This window comes from Oncorhynchus mykiss, chromosome 7, assembly GCF_013265735.2.
Source record: "Oncorhynchus mykiss isolate Arlee chromosome 7, USDA_OmykA_1.1, whole genome shotgun sequence".
NCBI lineage: Eukaryota > Metazoa > Chordata > Actinopteri > Salmoniformes > Salmonidae > Oncorhynchus > Oncorhynchus mykiss.
Window position 1 is genome coordinate 19,094,152 of NC_048571.1, and position 17,532 is coordinate 19,111,683.

Here is a 17,532-nt window from a genome sequence, read left to right on the forward strand (position 1 = left end):
CTAATTAATACTGATACAATCCAGTGACATGCAGTGAGAAGGGTAGCTGGATAAGCACTGGCTATTATCAATGCCAGATTTACTTACAAATAAACCTTGATGAAGCACAAGTTCACCATACAACAGATACAGTAGCTCCAACAACCAGAGTGACATAGGCTATTAACCAAAATAGACAATTTTCACCAAATATAAATACCAACACAAGCGATAGCCTCCAATGGCGACATATTTCAAATCATCCAACAAAATTACACACTGCTCAAATCAGGTCAGCCAAAGACCGATGTAGCATCTACTGTTACAATTGATCGGTGGCACTAATCAGAATAATCAGCATCCCCAATACCTCCGTCGATTCCATTTTCACACTGACACACACACACACACACACACACACACACACACACACACACACACACACACACACACACACACACACACACACACACACACACACACACACACACACACACACACACACACACACACACACACACACACAAACAGTAGCTGGTGACACAGTTCTACCATGCAGCACACATGCAGATCCATCCATTAGGGCAACCAGCCAGTCGGAGAGCAGAATCCTCCCATACGAGTGTGCCGCCATGCAGTCACACACGTAGAAAGGTTTTAGTGTACTTAGTCACATCTGTCTTGTAGAAGCCAAGGCTCGGGCCCGTATTGAGTGGTGGAAAAAGCCCCATTCCCACTACGTCCACAAAGCAAAAGTAAATGTCCAAGATGTGTAAAAGTCAGGGTAAAAAGTATTAATTGCTAATGACGATGAGACAAGTGTTCAGTCCAGTACTCACTGTTTGCCTGCCCAACAGCTAAGAATGAGGGTGATGGCGGTTGCCTTGCCTGCCATGAATAAAGTCACATCTTGTATCAAATCAAATTGTTTTTGTCACATGCACCGAATACAACAGGTGTAGTAGACCTTACAGTGAAATGCTTACTTACAAGCCCTTCACTTACAATGCAGTTTTAAGAAAAGAAAAGTGTTAAGAAAGTATTTACTAAAATAAACTGAAGTAAAAAAGAAAGAAAGAAAAAATATGAAAAAATAATAATAGTAACAATAAATTAACAGTAGCGAAGCTATATACAGGGGGTACCGTTTAGTTGAAATAATTGAGGTAGTACATGTAGGTAAGTAACAGAGAGTAGCAGCAGTGTAAAAATGGGGGGTTGGGTGGGGACACTGCAAATAGTCCGGGTAGCCATTTCATTAACTGTTCAGTAGTCTTATGGCTTGGGGGTAGAAGCTGTAAAGAAGCCTTCTGGACCTAGACTTGGCACTCCGGTACAGCTTGATGTGCGGTAGCAGAGTGAACCGTCTATGACTAGGGTGGCTGGAGTCCTAGGCAATAGTTTGTGCCTTCCTCTGACACCGCCTGGTATAGAGGTCCTGGATGGTGGAAGCCTGGCCCCAGTGATGTACTGGGCCGTACTCACTACCCTCTGTAGTGCCTTGCGGTCGGTGGCCGAGCAGTTGTTCCTGTATGCTGCCTCTGTCTGGTCTTAACTTTCATTATAGTTGACATTTCACTCTTCGAACCCTCCAAACGGCGCTTTACATGAATCCAACTTGGAAAATAGTTTGAGGTGCTTGCTAGCTTTGTTCAAAATTATCTGGACCCACCCAAATGTGCAGAGCTTACCACAGGCATTACCCACACAACATGTTTAGGCAATTCACATGCACAAAATATGAATATAAAGCTACTTCAAGCTAGGCAAAGCAGCTGGCTAGATAGGCTATTAACCAAAATAGACAAACAATTTTAACCAAATGTAAATACCAATGTAGCCAATATACACAAGTCATAGCCTGTCCATTAACAGTATTTAGAGTCAGGAAAGGTGTGTCAATGTTTTGAATGGATTTGAATAAAAGGCATGAACACCCAGGCGCCTTTCCTGAGAATTTGATGCAGTTTTACCAAATTAAGAAAATCATGTATATAATTATTTATTTTTTGACATATATTTGGCTTTTAATAACAGATTTATAAATTTTATTTATATTTATTTATATTTTATTTATATTTATAAAATTATCACAGCGAAGGACCAGTGGTGCAAAGTAGCCCCAATAACATCAAAGATCCACCAACATATTTTACAGTATGAGGTTCTTTTCTGCATATGCATTTTTCTTTCAATGCAAAACACACCACTTGTGTGTGTGGCAAATGAGCTATATTTTCATGTCAACCAACAAATAGAAGCGCCTGGAGTTTGCTAAACGGCATTGGCACTTGGATTGGAACCAATGCTATTGTCATATGACATGAAAATAGAGCTCTTTGGCCACGCACACCAGTGTGAAAGATGCATATGCAGTGAGGAACATGCAGTGAGGAACCTCATATACTGTAAAATATGGTGGTGGATCTTTGACGTTATGCGGTTATTTTGCTTCCACTAGTCCTGGGGCCCTTGTTAAGGTCAAAGTCATTGTGAACTTTACCCATTACCGGGACATTTTAGACAAAAATCTGGTTGCCTGGGCCTCCCGGGTGGCGCAGTGGTTAAGGGATATCCTTGTCTCATCGCATATCAGCGACTCCTGTGGCGGGCCGGGCGCAGTGCACGCTAACCAAGGTTGCCAGGCATGGTGTTTCCTCCGACACATTGGTGCGGCTGGCTTCCGGGTTGGATGCGCGCTGTATTAAGAAGCAGTGCGGCTTGGTTGAGTTGTGTATCGGAGGACACATGACTTTCAACCTTCGTCTCTCCCGAGCCCGTGCGGGAGTTGTAGCGATGAGACAAGATAGTAGCTACTAACAATTGGATAACACGACATTTGGGAGAAAAAAGGGGGTAAATTATTATTTTTTTAAATGAAAAAATATATAAAAACATAAATCTGGTTGCCTCTACATGGAGCCTGAAACTTGGCCTCAAGTGTATCCCTCCCAATGTGTTCTCCAATCTCATAAAACATTTTATAAAAAGCCTCAGTGTTGTTATCTTTGCAAGGTGAGGTATCAAAATGTATTGAAAATAGGGACGCTACGTTTTTTATATATTTTTCTTATTGCTCTCTGAGCAGTTGTATTAGAATAAAATAAATAATTTTATATTTTTGGGAAGCATAACATTTAGCTCAGTATTTGTATTTATTTTATACAGTCTTTTTAAATCATTTTTATCAATGGTACATGATTGAAATTCTGCCCATCCTTGGCATATCCCTTATTGGTCGGTATAGGCCGATTCTGTCAAGCAAAGTTGTTGCTTGTGTTCTGTGTTTTTTCCCCCAGTCCTTGTCTGTGGAGGACTCTAAAATAAGAAATCCCCTTCTACAGATATAATTAATCACTGTGGGAGTAGAAACCATGTAATTATTTAGGTTACCTCGGAATGCTTCGAAGCCCTTCACTTTACATCCTAGAGCACCATTTCACCAGCTACAGTACATAGCCACTTAAGCTATCAATCCTGAAATAATTTTCTTCCCCATAATTTTTTGCTGCTACATGAATAGTTGCAGTCGGTGGAAGTTGCAATTTTTGAAAAGGTTGCTGTATCACCTTGGGTTACTACACAGCTTGCAGTAATGTGTTTTGATTTGAAGAGACCTAATTTGATGGAAAGCACTCCATTGGTACAAGCAATGTAATGGAACCGAGTGATAGACCATTAACATACTCTCTGCTGCAAGCAAAACGTCAGTCATCTGTTTCAGTTCTGATGAAAGCCAATAGAAGTTGAAAGGGAAATAAGTTCAAGCACGCCTCTCTCTCTCTCTCTCTGTTGAGTAGTAAGGGCTGCAATGGGGAATATGATGGATTTGTCTGGCCTAGAATATGTTTAGACAAGAATATATTCAGCTTGAGACTTCTCTGCAGTACATTTCAGTGTAATTAATTGTTCATGCATCGTTTCACTGAGATCTGCACCAGAAGCATATCTCTTTGGTGTGATACTCTGTAATATACATTGCAATGACTGCTCTAACACAGAACCCAACCGGCTGTGCACGTGGGCCATCGTACACCATCGTGCATACATGTATTTTGTCCCCCCACACCAAATGCGATCACGACACGTAGGTTAAAATATCAAAACAAACTCTGAACCAATTACATTAATTTGGGGACAGGTAGAAAAGCATTAAACATTTATGGCAATTTAGCTAGCTAGCTTGCACTTGCTAGCTAATTTGTCCAATTTAGATAGCTTGCTGTTGCTAGCTAATTTGTCCTGGGATATAAACATTGAATTCTTATTTTACCTGAATTGCACAAGGTCCTCTACTCCGATAATTAATCCACACATAAAATGGTCAACCGAATCGTTTCTAGTCATCTCTCCTCCATCCAGGATTTTTCTTCTCTGGACTTTATATTGTGATTGGCAACTTTCATAAATTAGGTGCATTACCGCCACTGACCTTCTTCGTCTTTTAGTCACCCACGTGGGTATAACCAATGAGGAGATGGGCGTGGGTACCTGTTTCTATAAACCAATGAGGAGATGGGAGTGGCAGGACTTGCAGCTCGATCTGCATCACAAATAGAACTGACTTCTATTTTAGCCCTTGGCAACGCAGACACCCGTTGGCACGAGCGAGCAGTGTGGGTGCAATTTTTGCAACGCGAGTGCACGTGATGTGAGAAGTGTAGTCAGCCTGTAATTATCCTGTATGCATATTTATTCCATACCATTTCACATTTGCTAGATTCTATGACTCTAACCCCATTTTGAGGAATGGCTGAATGCTATATGTGTCACGTGTGCTCCCTCTCCGGCCTCTAGGTCACCAGGCTGCTCATTATGGTGCACACCTGTCACCATCGTTACGCGCATCAGCACATTATGACACTCACCTGGACTCCATTTCCTGCCCTTTATATGTCACTCCCTTTAGTTCCTTTCCCAGGTGTCATTGTTTCTGTGTCATGTTTGTACATTGTCCGTGTTTCTTATTTTATTTTGTAAATTTATTAAAACACTCACTCCCTGAACTTGCTTGCCGACTCTCCGCGCACATCGTTACAGAATGACACTCAACCAAAGGGAAGCATCAGGGCGTGTTTTTTGGTTGTTGTTTTTTGTTTTGGAGGTGATGTCCGGTCCGGGTGTCAGAACCGGAACAACCTGGGAGGCCTCAGCCGGTTTGACGGATTCCCTCCTCTCTCTACCCTACTGATGTTACATTTGCAAACACCTTGGTTAACATAGAGATTCTGGGAACATCAGAAGGTGGGGGGAAATGAACTATATTCTGGTATTCTGGCCTCTGCGGGTTCGACGGGTTCCCCTGCCTCAGCTGGCTCGACGGGTTTTGATACCTCAGCGGGATCGACAAGCTGCCATGCCTCAGCTGGCTCGACAGGCTGCCATGCCTCAGCTGGCTCGACAGGCTGCCATGCCTCAGCTGGCTCGACAGGCTGCCATGCCTCAGCTGGCTCGACAGGCTGCCATGCCTCAGCTGGCTCAACAGGCTGCCATGCCTCAGCTGGCTCAACAGGCTGCCATGCCTCAGCTGGCTCAACAGGCTGCCATTCCTCAGCGGGTTTGATAGGCTCCCTCAGCTGGGTGACCAGTTTCCCATGCCTCGACCAAGGTAACTGGTTCGACAGCTGGTTCGTCAGGCGACCGGTCCGCTCCTGAACCCCGGGATCATCCCTGTGGTTGGTGTCCGAACGCGCCGCGGAGGTGGTACGGTCACGTATGCTCTCTCTCCAGCGCTCTAGGTTGCCATGCTCCCACGCTATAGCTGGATGGACAGGTTCCTGCGCCTTAGCAGAGGTGACCGGTCCGCTCCTGATCCCCGGGATCGTCATCTTGGATGGCATCCTGCGGCTGGAGCCTCGCGTCGGGGAGGGGGTACTGTCACGTGTGCTCCTTCTCCGGCCTCTAGGTCACTAGGCTGCTCGTTATGGAGCACATCTGTCACCATTGTTACGCGCATCAGTGCATTATGACACTCACCTGGACTCCATCACCTCCTTGTGACAACCTGCTGTCATGACGTTGGCCTGGTGGTAGGTTTATGACAGTCATAAATACCTCTTCCCCCCTTTTCCTCTCTCTACCCTACTGATGTTACATTTGCAAACACCTTGGTTAACATAGAGATTCTGGGAACATCAGAAGGTGGGGGGAAATGAACTATATTCTGGTAATCCGACCAATTTAACATATGCTGTGGTACTAAATGAGTATGTTGTCAGTTCGGTTGTCATCTGAGACATTCTCATCAATGATAAGATGACATAAACTCTACAGTTGAAAGTCTACACACCAGAGTTATCGGATTCACATGGAATTGTTGTTCAATACAAATGTTTGAATATGAAATTATTTGTGATGGAATGAAATGTGATTTTAGCTTCTAAAATGTGAGATTTGGGTTTTCACGAGTGGATTAGGCCCGACTCAGTGGCCCGCCCACGTGAAGAGACATAGGTTGTAAACTATGAAACACACCCCTTTTCTCCCTTCCTATATAAAGCCTTGACGAAAATATAACCTCCTGTTCCGAAGATGTGAGGACGACAGTCCGATGTCAGAATCGTTCAGATAATAACTACAGAACGAAGCCAACATCAGAGTGAGCTTTGGTTGCGAATGGTATGAACTTTGAACTCTTATTAACTACAGAAGTGATACCTCCTAGCCGTTGAGTTAGCAACAGCAGATGCAAACGAGGGTTAGGAAAGAACAGACAGAGTATCCTGTCTATCACACACGATGCATGACGTTATTACAACGTTATTACAACGTATCCAATTGACCACCAGAGACATTCTTCAAAGGACAAAGGACTCGGTTGGGCAACACGGCCTTCCATCTACCACCAACCTACCGAAGCGCAGTGCAGAGTAAATATTTATTGCATTTTCCTTTTCCAAATGGGTGGTAATTTAGAATGCATAAGATACTGAATTTACGATAGCACAGCTTCGCCCTTTGTTCCTCAGTCTTCCCGCTCTTTCACTCAAACCCAGCCCCTTTTCTTTTGTGTAACAAAGTGCCATATCTGTTCCGCCCGCTAGGGACATTTTCCTTTATGACGTGATTTGTAATCAAGTTGATTAATTATGTGTATGTGTAATTCTGTGTGATTAGTTAGGTATTTTGTAAATAAATAATTAAACCCAATTTTGTATATCTGATTCAACTTGTTACCCAGGGTTCTTGAAGATAACCAATAATTTATAACTTTCAGATGAGACTGTATTAAGGTGACGATTAATAGTGACTGCTATTGATGTAAAATATTACTAGGTCTTTAAGAGTTTAGTCGGAAGATAACAGCTCTATAAATATTATTTCGTGGTGCCCCGACTCTCTAGTTAATTACATTTACATGATTAGCTCAATCAGGTGATATTAATTACGGAGACATAATTTTATAGAATAGCATATCATATCACTTAATCCGGCATATCCAAAGACACGATACTGCCTTTCATATGTCACTCCCTTTGGTTCTTTCCCCAGGCGTCATTGTTTCTGTTCCTGTGTCATATCTGTGTGTTGTCCGTGTTTCTTTTTTTGTTTTGTATTGTGTTGAGTTTATTTATTAAAACACTCACTCCCTGAACATGCTTCCTGACTCTCAGCGCACATCGCTCAATATGCAATCATCAACAAGAAAACATATTTCTAAGAAGTAGGCTTTTTTTTAGTAGGTGCTTGAAAAAGCAGTCAATAAACGAGACGTTTTTTGGAAATGTTCACGGTTATTCAGCTTACAGGTCTCCATGACCTACATAAAGACACTGAAGTTTAAGTTTACTATTCCAACGTAGATTGGTGAAACACAAAGTACTGGATACAACACAAACCCTCTGAGAAATACATAATATTTGTTTAATTTAATGAGTATGACCGGTATTCTACAAACTGGCTCAAAACAGAAGGGCATAGCCTCGTCTTCCCCAGGTAATCATAAATTGAATTTACGAAAGGGTAGTAGAGGCGTTTTCACAGTTATTTTATTAACCACAGGCACAAATTGAGTTCCCTAAGTCCCAGTGCAATACAGTATATCTTAAATACAATGGGATGAATAAGGAGAGCACTGGCTCATTGGGATTTCTCATTATCATACTTGTATGGTGAATTGATTCAGTTTGAATAGATTGAAGTTAATTGCAAAGATTATACCTGCAATGACTTTTTGTATTGAGTGGAATTTTGGTAACACTTTACAATTTACATAATGCTGATCTGTACAATGCCAATGCATTATGATGAAGTTATATTGCATTATGAGACTTGTCATGAGAATGTTTGTCTTTTGTCTGTTTGTTATTTTTTTAATGATGTTGTATTACTGTCTCAAAATTATCAATTGTTATTTAACTTAAAGGGGCAAACTGGGATTCAAACAACAAAGTGTCACCTCACCACGTCCTTGGTCACCAGTTAAGGAATTGAGTAAGACAGTTGAACTAAGTTCAAGAGGCATTTATAGGTCATATTCTTCAATAACCAATTGCTATATATCTATCATTCCTCTAAAAGTCAAAAAATGGTTGTAACAATCCCAGATTGTCCCTTTCACTCTTAAAGTGCACCAGTTGTGACATACATTTACAAAATGATGTCAAACATCATGGGAAGTCACAGTCGGAAAGGTATTCTGAGAGACAGTGAACAAATTATGCTGTGAAGCAGCAAGCACGAAATCCTCAAACCTCTCTCCACCAATTATGATTCACCCCTTTGCTGATAAAGGGTTCAACATCAGTTCAGCTAAAGATGAATACACCATAGTGAACACATCCTTTGGAGTGTTCCAGACCGATTCAGAATTAGAGCGATTAGAGACCTCCGTTGAAATCCCAGACTAGTCAGGCAAAGTTGCTATTGTGCAGCGTCAGCTGTTCACAACCAGTAATGTGATCCTTGCCCAATTGGGATAGTACTTGTGTCCAAATGAGAAGTGGCAGGCCTGTCATGATGGTGACAGACCCAGGCTTTTGGCACAGCCCATTGTCTCCAGTCCAGTAAACACAGTGGACACTGATGAGACCGCTATGTCAATTGGACATAGGATACATCAAAGTATTGGGCCGACACTTGAGTATCACATTTATTTAGACAATTTCACTATAATTCACATTACTTTTCACAGCTCTAGAACTTATTTCTGACGAAGTGTTTCAGATCTAGGACTGAGGCATCTTGAGATGTTTTTATTTTACTGTACCACTTAGTGAATAAAGAGGAAGAGCAACAGTATGAGCACCAGGTAGTTCCTTCTTTAAAAAACAACAACATGCAAACATATCCGTCTTCAATTATTTTTCTCATATCCCACAAAAGGATATGGTCGCAGGTGTCAAAATGTATTTACATTTATTTAAATAATTTATTTAATCTTTAAATGTATTTTTTAATGAATTATTATCACTGATGCAGGAGATGCAAAACATTGTCCAGAAAGGTCCAGACATTTTTTTATTTTAAGGAAGAGGAAGTGGTGAAGACCAATTGGAGCCAGGCACGTCCATTACATTGAAATGAAATGCAACCAGCACGTGTGTTGGGGAGAGAAAAGTCTGTCTATTGTGGAGAAATTCTATGGACTGGCTCACTGAATCAATCTAATCAGTGCATAGGAACTAGTAGATACTGTAGGCATCCGTTTCACAGAGTGGCTGTGTAAACCAAGCAGAAGACGTCCAGGTCACGGTGCAGCGGAGTTAGCTGAGCCAGAAACCAAGAGAGAGATGTTCAAGGACAGACAGTGAGATGACAGAGCAACACAGGAGAAAAGAAGTGTTATTTTACTGAGGGCAAAGAAAATAAAATAATAAAGATTGTGGGTGGGTTGGGGAGGTGGAGTGAGGGACATAGATTTGAAGGCAGGGGTAATCCAAACCAAATATGGTGTGTTTTTCGGGAAAGGTACGATCATTCAATACCCACTGCTGTTATTCTTAAAATCTCTGTTCGGTATTGGTCGATTATTTCACAGGTACTATGACCAGCTGATGGAATGATGAGATGTGTTTCACGGTTAACAGAGGACATGCAGATTCGGGAAGACAGGGAGACAGAAATATTACCCTTCTCCTTCATCTTGTGACTGAAACCAAAATGTATTTCAGGAAATAACCTAATGGGCTAGAGACTAAATAAGTCACTGTGTACAGTAACAGAAACAGGTATCTATGACACGAGTGAACATCATTAATTCATTTGGGTTTTTAAGTATTCTGAAACTTACTGACATTCAAGTAACCACCAACTATGATCACCTTGATTAATCAGGACAGTATGCTATAACCAAGCTTCCAGTATGCACCTGGCACATCCAGAGTTTTGGATAGAAATCCTGCTTAGGCTACAGTTTATGCCCACATCAAAGTGATGGCATGATTGAGACAGCATCAGCTTTGACATATTAAAGAAAATGGACATTGTCCCTTGTACGCTTCACTCCACCAATGTTGTGAAATGGCAGACAGATACTACACATTTGGTTGAAGTGACTTTGTCAGTGACAGCTCACCAAAGGCTCTTTGGCATGTTCACTCATCCGTTTATGGAAGAATATTCAGACAGTTGGAAAACTGGTGTAGGAGGACCGCTATCGCACTCAGAAAAAGACCAAGTCAAATAGGATGAAAGCTGAAACGGCATGCTATTTTCTTGAATTTTCTCAAAAAACAAATCTAATTGACTTAAATTCTGTTATTTTTTATCATTAGTTGTTGCTCTTGACACAGTCAAATAATGCTGCTATGTTTTCCTGGATCTTAGTTGACCTGCAATAGGCATACATGGCACGCTGGTATGAATGATTCGTGAGACAGGCGCAGGAATGGGTAATAGGGCTTTTTATTTCTTACCCAGAAGACCAAACAAACACGTATACAACACACAGGGTTGAAACCCAAACAAAAGAGCGAGGAGTACCTTGAATAAATAACACACGCGCACAATGATTAACACACAGGACGAGACTCGTAATCATCTGCGCAATCCATAATGGCACGAAAGTCAAAACACACAGCACAGCTACTCACACACACCAACGAACATGGTAAAAAATAATCAGAAGGACATTGGTAAACAAAGGGCACACTTATACAATTACTAATCAGTGAGAATAGGGGCCAGGTGTGCATAATGAAAGTTCCGGAGGGATCTGTGACAATACAAATGATCTGCAAAAACTTCAGAGGTGCTACAGTGGTATTTCATTTTTGGGGGTATATTTTCTGATGTGATTTAGCATGGAAAGGGATCCCAATAATAAGATGTCAACTTGCAGCAAGGTGCACAGAAGTGTTAGGGAGGATGGAAATTGAATTATCTCAAACCTGTGGGAGTTCATAAAATTGGTCTGTTAGAGAGAGAAAGAGAGAGAGAGAGAGAGAGAGAGAGAGAGAGACGAAGAACAGAGAGAGTGAGAGTGGTAGAGAGAGGTAGAGAGAGACAGAAAAAGAGAGAGAGCTTGAAAGAGAGAGAGAGAGAATGGGAGAAAGAGAGAGAAGTCATTATGGCAGAATAAAAAGCACTGTAGCCTTTGGACAGGTTTATCTCTCCTTTTGATAGCACTCCCTCTGAGTTTTCCCCACACAGTGGGCCAGTTCATTCAGCCAGCACACACATTATCCCAGGCACTCTCCGATCATCTTCATTTGGTTATCAATGCCTTCTATTCCAAATGGGAGCAGAGGTACAACAGAGCCACCCAAACATGTTAATGCCTCAAAAGAAGAGATTCAAGTTACATGCTAGCTAGGCAATGTTTCACATTTGTACACTAACACATTTAATTAATTTAGCTTAACAGCCAAGGGCAATATAAGTTAAAACACACTGATACTGAAACTCAACACTTGTGGTAATCATGCACTTGACAGCATCCATTTTCCCCATCTACCAATTGACGATATGTCCCACCAACAGTAACCTATGTGGTTCAACTGTCCAGGGAATAGTCTAATTGTTTTTGACATTACAATTGCAGGTCTCAAGCCATCCACCAGTTGGTCCCAGGACAGGTAATTTCCAATGACAGTGTGGTAGTTGGGGAATCGCCTGACATTTGGTTCCCATGCTCAATGCCTGTTGATGTTCACTATACTATGCCATTTTCTGATTCCGAAATGGTTCCCCTCACCACAAATGAAATATTCATCCTCAGTATGAAAGCACTAGTGGGCACCACTGTAGGTGGGCCTGGCGGGTATCTAAACGGCATAGACAGTTCTTCATATCGTCATTCAGAGGACGTGGAGCTGAGCTGTTTAATTATAAATTGACCTAGGCAAATCCAAAGTTTCAAATCTAATACGGTCTCGGGAATTAATGCTTGCCTAGAGCAATAACAGTAAGTATTAAGGCACTTTCCTGGGCCTACTATCGAGCTCGAGGCTACGGCCCTGAGCCAGCTGGCAATACATTGGATACACAAAGCTCTGAAGACTGAAGAGCTGGAAAGACAGTAGACCTACGTGATTTTGGAAGCCGTACGATGCAGATTTCCAAATTAGAAACAAGGTGAAGTTTTGATTGTTTTCGACATGTTGCTGTTTTATTCCATGTATACAATCATGGAATAAAAATGTTGTGTTACATACGAACAATTTAACAGGTACTCATCTTGAAATATCGGACACCAGAAAGACTTTTCAACTAAGTGCTGGCGAGCCTGCGATAACTTGCATGGTCGAAATGCCAGAGCACAGTTTCAAGTGCTCACAGGTATGATCCCAGGCTCTCAGCTTCACTTGACAACTGAGACAAAGCAAGGGGTTCCTGACATGAATTTCTGCCCAATCGAAGTGCTCTCTGGGGCTCCGTGTTTGGCACATTTGGGCCCACCGGCGCTCCCTCTAGTATTTTCCTCTCAGTGTGTAGGAACAATGGCGGCCTGTAAAAAGGGTCCCCAGAGCCAACGCAGGTCATACAGTAGGCCCTGGCTGCCACTGCTCCAGTGGCGATATGGCTGGTGCAACTAGTCCCTCACCAGTTGAGACGGCATGAATGTATCATGTGTGGGTGAGGACATCTCCATCCGCAGAGAATTGAGTTGGTGTGACTGTATATCCATTGCTTTGTGACATGGATAAGGAGGTAGTGATTTTGGAACCTGGCAGTGCAGACCTTTGTCATGCCTCTACACATGATAATGGCTGTTTAGACTACAGGTGACATCCCAACATGTGACGTGAAGCTGTACCCATTTTTAACCACTGTATGAATATATTGATTATTTCGTTTTTGTGCTCTTAGAAGCTCTATGCCCGAGTGTTTGAATTCCTGTTCTATTTTATCTGGGAAGGTATAAAGGAAACACTTGTATGATGAGTTCATATTACTCTCTTTTAATCTTATCTCAATCTTCTGAATCCTAGATTTTCTTTAAGGTAAGATGAGGCAATCTCTATGTTGATGGCCCAAGGCCGTCCTGTCTCACTGGCTGTATAGTTTCCACAGAGCTTTTTCATTGCATTATTGCTGCCTCTGGGTAAGCCCTGAGCAAAGTGGCCCCATTCAGTAAACATTACAATGTTCTCTATCTGGATAGAATCTTCTAAATTCATATCCTGTACTGAAATGAATTACAACGTAAAAAGCCGATGAAAATAAGTTTACCGGAGAGTGTAACCTTAGTAGTAAAAACAAAGAAGCAATCCACAGAATTCAGATATCTACTACATTAAATTTAGATTATTTTTATGGGGCTATAAACGAATAGATGAATTAGTATAGACGTTAATCACACATTCTATTTATTAGTTATATCAAAATTGTCTCTCAGTCCTGATTGTTTTTCATAACAGGAACAGTTGCAATAAGAAAACTATAAAACATGCTATATTTATAAAGGGATAACGTATCAAACTAAAACATTCCATAATACATCATATTGAAATGAAATGGACCAAAAATGATATAGATGAATCAGATGCAGCAATTTTAGTTGGTTTTTGCCAACATGTCAGACGGTTCTCTGTGTTTTAATGTAACCTCTGTGACTAATGTAACTTTAATAGCTAATATCTCCTATGTAATTACTGCCACATCCAGTCAGACGCAGAAAAAAAAGGACTGTCATCATTATAATCACTCCAAACATACCCCAGACATCTGTGCCTAAGTGCCTCTCGCACAATGTGTATATGTAATAAGTCTATGTTCAGAGCAGTAAAAGATAGCACTACTGTACATGGTGGGCTATTCAATATGCAAATGCACTGCAACAATAAGAGCAAACATCGATGGAAATGCATGCTTTACATCCCTTTGCGGCAAACCACCAACCCCACTGAGTGATTCAACACTGGCAAAGTGGAATGTACATACTCACTAATGCTTGTATTGTAGAAGGAAAATGTACTGAGTAAACTCATTGTGAGTGTAGTCTTAGACGAACTGCAGGTGCTTTCAAAGCCTTTTAAGCACGTCTCTGAAAACCTTTTCAAGTATGTCTCTCTTTGCCAAGGCACACTTTTTAAATGGAGGACTTTTTTTTCTAGGAGGGGAAGCGACTGTCACATTTCCAAAGGGCCATATCTGGGCTGCCTGCTGTGATGTCTGTTTCTTTCCACAATCAGCCTTTACATTCTAAAGAGGCAATGTAATGAGAAAATAAATACATTGAACACACTAAAACACACTAATTAGCTTTTCTCCTTCCTCCTCACTGAGGCTTCTAAAGAGAACAACTGTATTATCTGATAAGTTACATTTTTTTTGGAAGTTCAAACTTGACGTATAAGTCAATGGATTCACATTTAAATCAAATCAAATATTATTTGTCACATACACATGGTTAGCAGATGTTAATGCGAGTGTAGCGAAATGCTTGTACTTCTAATTCCGACAATGCAGTAATAGCCAACGAGTAATCATACCTAACAATTCCACAACTACTACCTTATGCACACAAGTGTAAAGGGATAAAGAATATGTACATAAAGATATATGAATGAGTGATGGTACAGAACGGCATAGGCAAGATGCAGTAGATGGTATCGAGTACAGTATATACATATGAGATTAGTCATGTAGGGTATGTAAACAAAGTGGCATAGTTTAAAGTGGCTAGTGATACATGTATTACATAAAGATGGCAAGATGCAGTAGATGGTATAAAGTACAGTATATACATATGAGATGAGTAATGTAGGGTATGTAAACATTATATTAAGGGGCATTGTTTAAAGTGGCTAGTGATACATCAATTTTCATTATTAAAGTGTCTGGAGTTGAGTCAGTATGTTGGCAGCAGACATTCAATGTTAGTGGTGGCTTAGTGGTGGCTGTTTAACAGTCTGATGGCCTTGAGATAGAAGCTGTTTTTCAGTCTCTCGGTCCCTGCTTTCATGCACCTGTACTGATCTCGCCTTCTGGATGATAGCGGGGTGAACAGGCATTGGCTCAGGTGGTTGTTGTCCTTGATGATCTTTATGGCCTTCCTGTGACATCGGGTGGGGTAGGTGTCTTGGAGGGCAGGTAGTTTGCCCCTGATGATGCGTTGTGCAGACCTCACTACCTCAGACCTCAAGCCTACCAATGTAGTGTCGTCCGCAAACTTGATGATTGAGTTGGAGGCGTGCATGACCACACAGTCGTGGGTGAACAGGGAGTACAGGAGAGGGCTCAGAACGCACCCTTGTGTTGAGGATCAGCGGGGTGGAGATGTTGTTACCTACCCTCACCACCTGGGGGCGGCCCGTCAGGAAGTCCAGTACCCAGTTGCACAGGGCGGGGTGGAGACCCAGGGCATCGAGCTTGATGACGAGTTTGGAGGGTACTATAGTGTTAAATGCTGTGCTGTTGTCGTTGAACAGCATTCTCACATAGGTATTCCTCTTGTCCAGATGGGTTAGGGCAGTGTGGAGTGTGCAGTGTGGTTGCGATTGCATCGTCTGTGGACCTGTTGGGGCGGTAAGCAAATTGGAGGGGGTCTAGGGTGTCAGGTAGGGTGGAGGTGATATGGTCCTTGACTAGTCTCTCAAAGCACTTCATGATGACGTAGTGCTAAGGGGCGGTAGTCGTTTAGCTCAGTTACCTTAGCTTTCTTGGGAACAGGAACAATGGTGGCCCTCTTGAAGCATGTGGGGACAGCAGACTGGGATAAGGATTGATTGAATGTCCATAAACACACTACCACGCCACATTTAGAGATTACACTTGTGTTTGAGTCTAATCGGGGAACTATTTTCACGATTTGAGATTCATGTTTTTTTATAGACCTATTATTATTTGACTTAATATTAAGCGTACCTTGTTTTGTGGTAAACGTAAACTATATAGCACTGTCCAACAGATATCCATACAGACAGGTGGAAATAAGAAGCAAACTTGATCCATGTTATGTCCAGATCCAATGAGGTTATGTTGATCATACTGTGTATCCACTAACTAGTCAGCAGTTATAAAAAGGAAGTAAAGTGGCAAGGAAGGAACGTGACAAGATACACGCAACTGCCAAAATAATGGAAACACTTCAGTAAATGGGGGATACAAAGTATATTGAAAGCAGGTGCTTCCACACAGGTGCAATTCCTGGGTTAATTAAACAATTAATATTCCATCATGCTTAGGGTCGTGTATAAGAATGACTGACAGGCAATTATTTTGGCAATTATTTTGCTACCATGGTTAGGATGAAATTGCCCCCATCCATGGGGCACGAGTGGTAACTGAATGGTTTGATGAACATGAAAACGATGTAAACCAAACGCCATGGCCGTATCAGTCACCAGATCTTAACCCAATTGAAAACTTATGGGAGATTCTGGAGCGGCGCCTGAGACAGTGTTTTCCACCACCATCAAACCACAAATGATGGAATCTCTCATGGAAGAATAATATCGCATCCCTCCAATAGAGTTACAGACACATGTAGAATCTATGCCAAGGTGCATTGAAGATGTTCTGGCTCATGGTGGCCCAACGCCCTATTAAGACACTTTATGTTGGTGTTTCCCTTATTTTGGCAGTTACCTATATGTAGCAACACTACCTAAATTGAAAGGGTAAAAACAATAACATAAAGTAAACTCCTCCGTAGCTCCATTTTGGATTGCTTTATGTTTTTCTATTAAACTGCACAGTCATTTATTGCCAGTGGATTTTATGTTACATTCCTATCTGGGAAAAGCTAGGAACAGCAATGGCAGGTCAAGCATAAGGTGCCCTTGCTAAGCAATATTCTAAAATTACAGTTCTTATACTGCCTCTGGCCCTCTGCCTGGACCAGGCTATTGTCCCTGCCATATAGCAGCAGTGACATTAAATAACAAGTAAATGAATTATTTTGCAGAGGAGCGAACCAGTGAAATTAATCTAAGGTGCCAGTCTGCTTTGTATCCATGCACTCCACTGATGACATTCTGCATTCTGAAAGGGTTCGAGAGAGGCCGGTTTCATTCTTACATCCTTGGAGTTTCTGGAACACAATGGCTTTTGGGCGATGCGTGTCGATAGATGAAATGAGAAGATGATAATTCCCGTTTCCATTTCTATATTAGCGGATCACATTCGGCATTCATCTTTGTTTACCGGAGACTGCCTCGGCCTCAT